General features: G+C 39.7%; 1 long non-coding RNA gene across 1 annotated transcript; it reads right to left on the bottom strand.

Annotated features, from left to right (window-relative positions):
* Positions 1–233: 233 nt before the first annotated feature.
* Positions 234–6025, bottom strand: LOC149458630 (uncharacterized). Its single transcript, XR_016313393.1, has 3 exons — positions 5744–6025; positions 536–702; positions 234–453 (listed from the first exon to the last, which is right to left on the bottom strand). It is a non-coding gene; the product is annotated as an uncharacterized LOC149458630 (long non-coding RNA).
* Positions 6026–13693: the final 7668 nt, after the last annotated feature.

Genomic DNA, 13693 nt, shown 5'->3' with positions numbered 1-13693 from the left:
TCAACCATAGAAGATTATGGGTGACACTGTATGCATGCAAATGCAACTTGCCTAGTAACGCCGACTCCTCCAGACTGACCACCACCCATTGAGGCATCTTAGTTAGTGAAACCACCTCAGGAATCACTCAATTGTTGCCAACATCCCAAGAGAATACATATACAGATTTTTCCCATTAAACACAACGGGGCTTTATAGGCAACTCAATCAGTAGTTGAAATGATAAAAATCAGTATATTACAAATTCCTAAAAATAAATTCACCACAAAAGCGCATACAAATAAAAAACATATAAGGTGGTTGAATACAAGATACGAGCTTGATGTGGATAAACAGCGTCCTTCTTCAACTATTGAAAAATGAGACAGAGAAGAAGTGTTCTTCAGTAAAATACCCGACGCGTTTCAGAACATCATAATTCTTTCATCGGGGTAAACTGAAGAAAAAGGAAAGCTGAAAAAGTAACAGTGAGAATCCATACATATGTAATTACAGAAAATATATATGTTGTCATATACTTTAATACATTACATACCTTCCAGTGTTAGTATTGGTCTTTACAAACCGCCAACAGATTAAAAAGCGGTTTCTCTTTTTGTCCACTGATATCACCAGGTAGAGCACTGTCATATATCCCGTGAGAAGGGGCCGCAGAGATCTCTCACTGGGGTTCCCCAGCAGTATTCCAAGCCACATCATAGACTGCAGTCCCGAGAGAAAAATATAGATGAAAAAAAATGTTTTCTATTATATGAGCTAACTCTATAGGTGGAATATGTTATTATTATCATTCATATTACAGCGAGGAGGGGAAAGAGAATAGGTATATATATATATACATACATACAAAAACCCCACATCCTCAGAACTAATTCATGAATGAGTCTAAATGGACTATAAAAAAATATATGCATAACAAGAAAAGAAACAAAACATAAAACTCACTGAATTATAGAAAAAGAGAGTTAGCAAGCTAAAAGTAAAACACCTGCCTCATGAGTGCATCCATGCAAGGGAGTTGAGGCATTGCAATAGAGAATATTACCTCCAAAGGGGGATAGTACTCTAATTCTACACGGTGAGCATCAGACAAAAATGGATTTATACCCTAACCCTGCTTTAAACATATCCACAACTTTATCCCTGACCTGTCTGGTGTGTTCCTTGGCCTTCATGATGCTGTTTGTTCACTAATGTTCTCTAACAAACCTTTGAGGGCTTCACAGAACAGCTGTATTCATACTGAGAATAAATTACACACAGGTGTACTCTATTTACCAGGGGCGGACTGACAACTCATGGGGCCCCTGGGCAATAGGGGATCATGGAGCCCCTGTGTCCTTGACCAAACTCAAAAAAGCCTATGAAAAAGGTACCAGGGGCATCTCATGGGGCCCCCTACTGACCCCGGGCCCTTGGGCAGTGCCCGAGTTTCCAAATGGTCAGTCCGCCCCTGCTATTTACTAATTAGGTGATTTCTAAAGGCAATTGGTTCCACTAGATTTTAGTTAGGGGTATCAGAATTAAGAGGGTTTAATACAAATGCATGCCACACTTTTCAGATAATTATTTGTAAAACATGTTGAAAACCATTTATCATTTTCCTTCCACTTCACAATTATGTGCCACTTTGTGTTGGTCTATCACATACAATCCCAATAAAATACATTTAGGTTTTTGGTTGTAACATCACAAAAGGTGGAAAATTTCAAGGGGTATGAATACTTTTTCAAGGCACTGTATTTACAGCACCCAGCCAGCCTCCTCCACCAGCTATCTGCCTGTTTTGCATAGAGAAGCACGGAGGCACAGTGATGAAGTAACTAAAATAAGGTAGGTAATAGAAATGAAAGATTTCATTTAAAATGTCATTAGCATGTTGATGAAGAGGAAGGAGGAACCAGGGAAGGCAAAATATAAGCGCATTTAACTTCAGCTTTAATTATTATTCTAATTATATTGCCAGGTATCTGTAATGCCACTGATGTCCCGTAGCTCTGTCCCAATTACTTGCGATGTTTGTACATGTTTGGGGCAAACCCCTGCTGGGATAGAGCTCTTGAACTTGTATTTAGGAAATAGCTGGAGGAGAAGGAGGCACCAATTAAAAAGTGGCATTACTCAGCAATGAATGAAATGGCAGAGCTTAGCATGTATTAACAGAACACACATTACACCTTCCGAAGTCCATTGTTCTAGAACTGTTCAGTGAGATTGGATGGGTGCTCCTGCTTCAGTACAGATAATCCCACATTCTGCTCTATTAAATCTTTGTGGAATAATATCTTGGCTGGCAATGCTGCACCAAAGAAATTCTCTTACAGTGGAGACCCTATTAGGACCCCCTGACTCCTAGAAATCACATGGCCACCTCTCTACTCCATCCTGATCTTAAAGTGATACTATACCCGCCATAACAAAACATACAGATCTGCACTATCACAGGACAAAAAACATATTAAGGATTTTTTTTTATTTGTAAAGAAACCACCATCTACCTTTTTTAAACGTTAAATGCTGCAATCACGTGACCCCTCGCTGTGTCTGGCTGACCGCTCTGTGCCACTGTAGGAGGAGAACTTTTTTCTCCTCTGGACGTCTCCTGTAACCCCTGACCCCCTTTCCGGCCAGTGCTGATTGGTGCTGTGCCAGTCACATGCTCCCACTCCCAAAAAAATCCCAATACTTTTAAAACTTCACCACTTCAATACTGGGCACTTTTACCCCCTTCCTGTCCAGGGAAAGTTTCAGGTTTCAGTGCTCTCCACTTTGAATGACGGTCATGCAACACTATACTCAAACTAAATTTTTATAATTTTGTTCACACAACTAGAGCTTTCTTTTGGTGGTATTTAACCATTCGCTGCCTGGCCAATGGCCGTTTGGCGGCGGCAAAAGTGCTTCTGCATTCCGGGTGCACGCCATTTGGCGTGCTCCCGCACATGCTCAGTTTGCGCAACTGCAGAGAGGCACAGAGGCGCGATCTGTCACCGGCCGTGTACCTCGGACACGGCCGATGACAGATCTGAGTACCAGCCCCCGTTGCTGGTACCATGTGACCTGCTGTGACCAATCACAGCAGGTCACATGACAGTTGTATACAATGGATGGCTTCATTCTTGCCATCCATTGTATACTAGTGCCTAGCTGTCAATGGTCACAGCAGGTCACATGCACATGTCATGTGATTAGCTGTGACCAAATCACAGCTAAGCACAAAAAAAAAAAAAAAAAAACTGAATGAATCGATTGGTAAATGCTTGCTTATAGCAAAGTAATTCTTTGCTATAAGCAAATTGTGTAAAAAAAAAATAAAATAAAAAAAATACTGATCACTTCCCCAAAGTAGTACAATGTTACTATGGTAACATTGTACTACTTTGGTCATAGTAAAATATGAAAAAAAAAATAAAAAAAAGTAATAAAAAATTAAAATTAATAAAAAAATATATATATATATTTTTTTTTTTTCATACTGTCACCAGTCAGTGTCCCTGTTCACCGCCATGCCAGTTATATGATGACGCTGTACTGCACTGGTGACAGTATGTAAAAAAAAAAATAGTGAAAATAATTTTTTACATTTTTTCATTTTCCGAAAAATTATGACAAAAAAAATACAACTTCAAAAAACTCGCCATTCCTCTTAGGAAGTATGTTGGACTGTCTACTCTGCAAAAAGGGGTCATTTGGGGATATCTGTACTATTCTGACATTCTTGGACCTCAAGAAATTAGATTGGCCGTCAGTACTTCAGGATTGATCAATTTTCAGATCTATACCATAGTTTGTGAACTCTATAACTTTCCTACAAACTAAAAAATACATCCTAATTTGGGTTATTTTCACCAAAGACATGTAGCAGAATACATCTCGGCCTAAATTTATGAAGAACAATTATTTATTTGTAAACTTTTATAACAGAAACAAAGAAAAACGTGTTTTTTTTCAAAATGTTTGTTTTTTTTTGTTAATTTAGCAAAAAATAAAAACCCCAGCGGTGATTAAATACCACAAAAAGAAAGCTCTAGTTGTGTGAAGAAAATGATAAAATTTTAGTTTGGGTACAATGTTGTATGACCGCGCAATTGTCATTCAAAGTGTGAGAGCGCTGAAACATGAAAACTGGCCTGGGCAGGAAGGTGTAAAATTGCATGGTATTGAAATGGTTAATCACCACTGGGGTTTTTATTTTTTGCTAAATTAACAAAATAAGACTGAAGATTTTGAAAATAAAAAAACGTTTTTGTTTCTGTTATAAAAGTTTGCAAATAAATAATTGTTCTTCATAAATTTAGGCCAAGATGTATTCTACTACATGTCTTTGGTGAACCCAAATCAGTATTTATTATTTAGTCTGCAGAAAGTTATAGAGTTCACAAACTATGGGATATATCTGAAAATTGATCAATCCTGAAGTACAATCTAATTTCTTGAGGCCCAAAAATGTCAAAACAGTACAGATATCCCCCAAATTACCCCTTTTTGCAAAGTAGACAATCTGCGTATTAGCATGGCGAGTTTTTTGAAGTTGTAATTTTTTGTCATATTTTGGAAAATGAATAAATAAAAAAAGTATTTTCACTATTTTTTTTACATTGCACCAGTGCAGTACCGCATCAGCATATAACTGGTGTGGCGGTGATCAGGGACACTGACTGGAGACAGGACGAAAAAAAATAAAAAATTAAAATGTTTTATTATTTTTATTACTTTTTTCAAGATTTTTTTTCATATTAACTATGACCAAAGTAGTACTACTTTGGGGAAGCAATCAGTATTTTTTTTTTTTTTACACAATTTGATTGCTTATAGCAAAGAATTTCTTTGCTATAAGCAAGCATTTAACTGAATGAAATCGATTCATTCAGGTTTTTTTGTTGTAATTAGCTGTGATTGGCCACAGCTAATCACATGACACAGATGGGCTGTGATTGGCCCAGCCTGTGCATGTGATCACTGTGACCATTCACAGCTAGACACACTTGTATACAATAGATGGCATGAAAGGAAGGCATCCATTGTATACAACTGTCATGTAACCTGCTGTGATTGGTCACAGCAGGTCACATGGCACTGGCAAATGGGCCGGTACACAGATCTGTCATCGACCGTGTCCGAGGTGCACGGCCGGTGACACATCGTGCCGCAGCGAGAGGGACAGAGGGACGAGAGGCTCACCCGGCATATAGTAAAACGATTTTTAAAAACAATAGTTTGTATTCATCATATATAGCTATCTGTAAAGACAGATGTTAATATAAAATATAATTAAAGTAGTGTGGGCGGAGTTACATGTGATTGACAATCTTCACTCGGCATATTCCGACTCAATGCATGAAATGCTTGTATGGGAGGTGGTGCATAGATCAATCAACATGTGACAGGCCACCCACTGTAGTCTTTTCTATGTACTGGGCATGGAGAAGAAGGGAGGGACTGGGCTGTCATTTAGAATCATTATACACGCCCCAATGTGTGATGTCAATGCCATGTGACCTACCTACTATTGATCAAACAGGAAATGTTCTCTACAGCAGAAGGCACTAAACTGAGCATGTGCTGAATCTTAGCCGTGGTCATTTTAAAAAGAGGAGTGGTAGAGATCACAGGATCAAATGCATTTTTACACACTGCAGAGGATTAACCCCTTAGGTTCCGCAGTGAGTACAACAAGCGTGCTTTACTGCATATACAGACTGATTTTACTGTTGTGTGTTTAGTAACACTTTAAAATACTTACAGATAATCTTGGTTGACCATCCTAGTAAACAGCTAGATGTCCTAGTTTTTGAAGACCACGCTGAGACCAAACATGGGAGCAGGATTCAAGGTAGTTTATTTGGTAGTCATGTGCAGTTTGCTTGATTTCGAATCCAAATTCAGACAAAGCTTTCGCTAGTCGGAGATTCGTATGTATCAGAATTTCCGAATTACAAATAGTAACAAATTTAAACAAATCTGAAATAACAAGACAAATTTTCATCCAAAATGACAAATTATCAGAATTCTAATCAAATCTGAATCAAATTCGAAACAAAATCGAATTTGAAAACAAATTTGAATGATTTCAAATTTGAAATGTGTGACTGTGTGTATTAGTGCTAATAAAGCCATCTTCTGAAATTTGAATTTTAAAAAGAATAGAAAAAAACAGAATAGAATGGAATAGAAAATAAAAGAATAGAATAAAAAAAGAATGGAATAGAAATAATAGAATAGAATGAAAATAGCCATCTTCTTAAAATTCGAATTTCAAAAAGAATGAAATAGAATAGAAAAGAATAGAAAAAATAGAATAGAAAATAATAGAATAGAAATGAATAGAATAAAATAGATTAGGATAGAATAAAATAGAATATAGCCATCTTTTATACCGGTAATTAGAATTTTGGATAGAATAAAATAGAATAGAATAAATAAGAATTGAACAGAAAATAAAAGAATATAATAGAATAGAAAATAAAGGAATATAATATAAAAACATTGAATAGAAAATAAAATAATAGAATAAAAAAAAAATAATAGATTAAAATACAATAGAATAGAATAAAATGGAATATAGCGGTCTTCCAAAATTAAAATTTGGAATAGTATAGAATCCTTTGGAAAAATTTTAATCTGGTTGAACTAAACATATTTCATTATCGATTCAACAAAACAAAATTATTAAGGCCTCTTTCACGCGGGCGTTCCGTTTTTTTCACCAGGTAAGTCGCAGGGTTTTTTTTTCAAAATCGGAGCTAAACGGACCAAGACTGCACTTTTTGCCTCCATTTTCATATTAATTGACATCCGTTTTCATATCCATGGACATCCATTTTTCATCCATTGACATCTGTTTTTCTTCATTTTTGATCCAATTACATCAGTTTTTGAGCCAATTGCGGTCTGTATACATCCGTTTTTCGTTCATTTTCTCATGAGTCATGGAAATTTCCCAAAGCACTTTGCTCAAACCCAGCATGCATTGTGCTTCCCATGTTGCTTTACAGTTCCAGTAAATGACTCAGTGTGCATCACCTTTTTTATTACTGTCAATATAATTGACCATAACATGCTTTATTTACAAATAGTGTATGTGCTTCACAAATCACGCAGTTAACACAAACGCAAGAAAATAATACTTCTGGTAAACAGGTACAACCTGCCGGAGGCATTGTCACATCTACGAGTATCAGCTGATACCCGAGAAGAAAATACTGCAGATAAACAGGTACAACATGCCAGAGGCATTGTCAAATCCACGAGTATCAGCTGATACCCGAGAAGAGAATACTGCAGATAAACAGGTACAACGTCTCGGAGGCATTGTCAAATCCACGAGTATCAGCTGATACCCGAGAAGAGAATACGTCAGATAAACAGGTACAACGTGTCGGAGGCATTGTCATATCCACGAGTATCAGCTGATACCCGAGAAGAGAATACTACAGATAAACAGGTACAACATGCAGAAGACTCATCTGTGTGTTTCATCTCAGTACTGTCACTATAAGGTACAGCCAAAGGTGAAACTTTTTGTAAATTTGTGGATAGACTGGAGATGGGTCTGAACACCTGTCAGCTTTATATTGCAGTCTGTGCCCCTGAGCCTCTGTAGTTGGCATGTTTCCTATGATCATTGAGAGTCTCAATTTGGAAACTAGTTTTAGTGAAATGGGGGTCCCCAAGGAAGTCCGTTCAATTGCTGTGATGTTATCTCACTTGCTTTTTGCCAACGGAATATGAAGTGAAGGTACATCTCCTACATAGGACACAGATAGCAAAAAACGTGACGGGGGTATAACCCTTCATTACTCTATCCAAAAATAACTATAAATATACAAACATTTCTTACTATAGATCCTGATAATAAGCACTGGGAGAACGTGAATACTGGCTGGTCTTTTGTGAGGAACTGCCATGGAAGTGTGATTGAGAACTTACGGATTCATATGAGTTGGAGGTGTTATTATTTTGAGTGAAGAGTCACTTGGGATGGTGGTAATGTATTTGGGGAAGTGCAGGTTGGTGTTGCTGCATGGGATTGTGATGGGGGTACTGCTGCTGAGCATATACCTGCTGAGGACATGTGTTATGTGGTGGTACTGTACATCTGATGGATAACCTTGCGATGGCCGCTGCTGATAACTTACATAATAAGTTGACATTGGATCTCCAGCCATTGCAGCTTTAACACATAATCCTGCAAAGCTAAATATAGCCATTTGAACCTCCGTTTTTTTTGAGGGTGAGTTTGAGTAAGATGATGGTACATGTTACGAAGAAAAGAAATGCCCGTAGCAAAAATAAAGAAGAAATAGCGCAGGGCATGCATGACTAGGCCCAGAGTGGGGAAGGAGGAGCAGAAAGGGTTAAGGTTAGCTCAAGGGGGTTTGTTTTGATAGTGGGGGTATCTGGTTGGTAGAGGTTGGTGTAGGTGGGGTTTGCTGCACCTTAGGGTGGGGGGTTCTGTGAGGGGGCATCAGTTGGGCTGAACGTCAGGAGTGAGAGCCTCCCGCCCTCCCTGTTTTGGTGAGTATTGGGTCCCTCCAGGAAGAGGGGGGTTATGTTGGTTCATGGGCGGTTGTTGGTCTTTGGAGGCGGTTCTTATCTTGGAAGGTAAAAAACAATGGTGTGGGACCCATCGGTGGTATGGGATGCCCGGGGACATTCCCAGTTAACCAAGGTTTAACTGGAAGGTGGTGGTGCTGCACTGCGGACGCTATGGTTGTCTCCGAGCTGGTTGGTTGCGGCTGGAGGCCTAGTGTATATGGTTGTCCGCAGGTGCATTTCGGATCGTTTGGGGGTGCCTTCGAAGACCAACAACAACTCTTTGGTTTCTGTTATAAGGAATGGTTGGTGTATTTAAACTTGAGTTGTTAATAAAAGGCCATGTTGGCCATTTACTCCAAAATTGGTGTCATGTTTTTTGTAAGTATAATTGGTTAAGGGGAAGGGGGGGGGGGGTTGGTGCGGAACGATAATGGTGGTAATGGGAAGTGGACAAGTTTATCTCTGGTGCAATAGTCATGTAGCATCTTGATTGGCTGGATCACTAAATTGACCCAGAGTCAGCCCTCCTCATGTCCTCCATGAAGGACATCATTGCCACTTCCATGTGAGGCTTGGGTTGCCCTCTAGGACATCAGATGTTTCTTGAACTGGTGCTTCTAGGATGATTCTGTAGGGTATGAAAAGCTTATTTAGAACACTTGCATTTTTTAACATTGTTGTGGAATATTTACCGGCACATGTCTGTCTTGACTGATTGTTCTTTCCTGCTGTGAGGATGGTTGGGAAGACGTAGTTTGATCTGTACTCTGCTCAGGTGACATTTCTCCCCCCTCCTCCTCCACATCAGAAATGTTGGATCTGGTACTGCAATAATAGGAGTGGATCATTATGTATAGTTTAGTCACGTAATATTGGGGACATCAAGCTATTACAGTTTTACTCACGGTCTTAAGTCCATCACATTTCTTAAGAAGTCCAACATCTCTTTTTTTGCTGGTTCCTGCGCCACTCTGGCTTTCCTCAGCTTCTTCTTTTAGTTCTCGTCTATGGTGGTACTTCTGAGATCTCCAACATGTCAAGATCTTTTGACCTATATGAACAAAAAACAGTGGACACAATGACCAAAAAGAAAGTCAAACAAAAGGTGCGTGAGAACAAAGGAGACATTGGTGTACTACAAGTCACAACATTCCAAGAATGACAAATGGGTGGAGTACAAGTCTGCACATGCAGAGAATGAGTGTACTACAAGTTTCAGCATGCTAACAGTGAGAAATAGGTGGATTATTGCTTTGAGTGATGACCAGTTCGATATGACTTCAAGAAATATTTCCTCCCAGAGTCTTTTCTTTGTGACCCATTCACTGTAGTCATGACAGCCACTGTCTCATAATCCTGGCCTGACGTGGACCAGGTTAATGAGTCTATCATGGAACACATCTTTGGCCATGTCTCCATCAAAGATGATCGCACAGGCATGTCACTTCCTTCTGGGACCACTACCTGGTTCATAGGTTATTGTTTTATTAGAAATGAAAAACAAATATGCAAATTTGCAGAAAAATGGATGTTAGCGGATGTCATCCACTAACATCTGTTTTTTATCCGTTCCGTTTTTTTTATGGAAGAAAAATAGGGATTTCTTGCATTCAACAAAATGGATGTTAACGGATGCGGACATTAACGGATGTAAAAAGATGTTCATCCGTTTACATCAGCAAGTCCATAGAATTACATGGGTGTCTGTTTTTCATCCATAAATGGACAGATGAAAAACGGACATATGGAACACCCATGTGATCTTTCGATCTGAAATGAAATAATTTTTTTGTTCTGCACATGTCTAGTATTTGGGTGACTGTCACTTAGGGGTTGCATTTAGGGCAGCAGTAAAAACAGGCGGTTTTACTTTACCCCTCCTAACGCCTATCAACAACTGCTTAGCCACACTCTCAAAAAAGAGATCTACCACAGATCACTTTTCAGAGATTGGGCTAGTATGAACTTAAAGACAGCTTGTGTTTCCTCTAGACCAGGGGCGGACTAACAACTCATGGGGCCCTGGGCAATAGGGCATCACCGGGCCCGTGTCCTTGCCCAAACTCAAAAAAGCCTAAGAAAAAAGGTACCAGAGGCATCTCATGGGGCCCCCTACTGACCCCGGGCCCTCAGACAGTACTCAAGTTTCCAAATGGTCAGCCCGCCCCTGCTCTAGACCCTTCTTCTCTGCGTGTAGATGTAGCACCAGGTTGCTAGGAAAGCTAGGCAAATTTAATTCTTTTTGGCTTCATTGTAGTCAGTGGAGCAGTTTGTGATTTCTTTTGGCTGTTCTGAGCTTTTCAGGATGCAGGTTTGATTGTTTCCCCGTTTTCTGGAGGATTCTAGAATATGGTGGGTGGGAGGAGGTAGAATAGCAGCCTGAATATTTATGTAGCTTCAGCCAATCCCTAGGGGAGGGTGTCTAGAAGGTGGCTGGAAAGTGCATAAATGGTTTGGAGCCTGGGGCTGTTCTTTTCCAGAAGGAGAAGTTCCCAGCCTGATGTGCTGCTACCCTTCTGGGCAGCCCAGCTGAAAATTCTACCCGTGTTCATTGAGTTCACAGCATGGCATAGCTGGGGGGCTGTTCTGCTAAAGTCTCTGAAGCTAAATGAGGGATTACACTGGGGATCCAGTCTGGGAAGTTCACTAAGGAATTGAAAAAATGAGGATCTTATGTGCTGCCAAAAAGTGAATCAAACTAAACTAAAAAGCAGCAAGCACCACAATAATATTCAGATATGCAATAAAATAAAGGGCTCACCATAGTGCAGTAGGGTTACATTTATTAAAAATTCTCAAATAATGCAAAGAGTGCACTCACATAAGGTAAAAGGGCTATTCACCCTCAAACAGCATGATTCCAGATGAAGTCAAATGATGCCTGACGCAACACGTTGGACGGAAGCGTGGTGACGTCATCTCTGGTACAGCGACGATCGCCGCCATCTTTGTCCATGCTGTTTGAGGGTGAATAGCCTATGTGAGTGCACTCTTTGCATTATTTGAGAATTTTTTATAAATTTAACCCTACTGCACTATGAGGAGTTTTTCTTTTATTGCGTATCTGAATATTATACTCTGTGGGTTCCGGTGATGTGGAGTTTCCAGCGGCCAGGACACATGGAGGAATGAGGAATTGGAGTTATGCCTAGTCTGACCTATGTTATGTGGGTCAACTTGTGCAGGTGAGCGTGCATGCCTGGTGCTGGTGGATATCACAGCACACCAAAGGGGAAGATTCACTGAATTACATGTTTTGGATTTACCATCATTGCGGACTGTCACTTATATAAACTTTATTGTTGCCATTTTACTTATTATTTATTTATCTATAATTTAATACCACATTTGTCACGTTTAATTCTTCATTTGTAGTGTTTTAGATACCCCCTGGTAGGGGGTCAGCCAGGTGGTTACCTTATTTTCTTTTGTGTCACTTTATTTATTTTATGTTTTATTTTTTATTGCGTGTCACTCTACACTATGGTTAATAGTAGGTATTATCCTCTATTAGGATAGGGCTTATACAGATGCAAGAAAAAGTATGTGAAGCTCTGCAGAGGATGGGTGATGCAACAGGACAATGACCCAAAGCATACAAGTAATTCAACAAAACAATGGCTGCAACAGCACAGAATACGCCTTCTGGAGTGGCCCAGTCAGAGTCCTGACCTCAACCCGATTGAAATGCTGTGGCATGACCTTAAGAGAGCGATTCACACCAGACATCCAAAGAATATTACTACACTGAAACAGTTTTGTGAAGAGGAGTGGTCCAAAATTACTCCAGATCGTTGTGCAGGTCTGATCTGCAACTACAGGAAACGTTTGGTTGAGGTTATTGCTGCCAAAAGGAGGGTCAACCAGTTATTAAGTCCAAAGGTTGACATACTTTTTCCTCCCTGCACTGTGAATGTTTACATGTTATGTGCAATTAAACCATGGCAACATCTAATGTTTGTGTAGTATTATGTTCAGCAGACTGTGTTCTTCTATTGTTGTGACTTAGATGATGTTCAGAGCACATTTTATGCCCCATTCATGCAAAACGCCACGTAATCCCAAGGGGTTCACTTACTTTTTCTTGCAACTGTAATTACTTATTGATGCCCTGAAGGGTATTCATCTTATGGTTTCAGGCTCTGTCGGATGTTTACTAATTTGCTGATTTATATTTCTCTTATGCAGTGAGTTAGGTGTTAGTTATAGAGCAGCACTATCTATTTATTTTATTCACTAAGGAATTGACTGTCTGATATGGGCGGGAGGCATCCAAATATCCAGGGACATTGTGAGTACAGACATGAATCCTATTGACTGTGGTTGCTGATATCCCTAACATATCAATGCTGGTGCTTGACTGGCCTGGGACATTGCTGAAGGTGTCCCGGAGCTGTTCATCATTTTCTCAGTATTTGCTGGAGGGACTGTCCTGAAAAGTAGTATTACTGTTAGGAGAGCTCTAGTTTATTGCTCCGGGTTCATGGAGCTCCCTATGCCCTAGCCAAGTTAACCCGCAATAAATTAAGGGACAAGGGACAACCCCTAGATTGTTCATTGAGCCAGAACAGTGACTGTTGCTGTGTGCCTGGCTGCTATTTAACTAATCTGGGAAAGGAACCAGGGACAAGTCAGCGGTCCCTATAGGGGCGAGGGCTACATAAGCATGTCAGACATCTGCAGAGCGAACACTGCTTCTACACAGGGAAAAAGGATCCTTCTTTGCAGCATGCTGGAAGGGGACAGGCTTTTCTACTCTACTACTGTGGCTACTTTCCAAAGAAGCAAACTATAATGATAAATGCACATGGTTGTAATGAATTACTGATCATCTACTTAAGATCTTTCTGACAAGTAATGATCTGTAAAGTGCTTTGTGTAAAATCCTGTGTCTATTCCATTGCATTAAAGGATACGTTTCCTAACATGTTACACCTATATTCAGGGGGTAACAAGTAACATGGTACAAAAAGACCAGCCAGGGCCGCTGCTAGACTATTTTGCGCCCAAGGCAAGACCAGCTACTTGCACCACCCCGCCCTCCCCAAAAAACAGTAGAAAATATAAAATAAACAAAACATACAACTGCTAAAATTCTTTTAATTTGCAAAAATATGTGCCATAAGATCAGAAGATACCACCAGCACCAATATTA

The sequence above is a fragment of the Staurois parvus genome, unplaced genomic scaffold (genome assembly GCF_062004578.1).
Source record: "Staurois parvus isolate SC_StPar_1 unplaced genomic scaffold, SC_StPar_1.0 ptg000282l, whole genome shotgun sequence".
Lineage (NCBI taxonomy): Eukaryota > Metazoa > Chordata > Amphibia > Anura > Ranidae > Staurois > Staurois parvus.
This window is presented reverse-complemented; position numbering and strand designations above follow the sequence as displayed.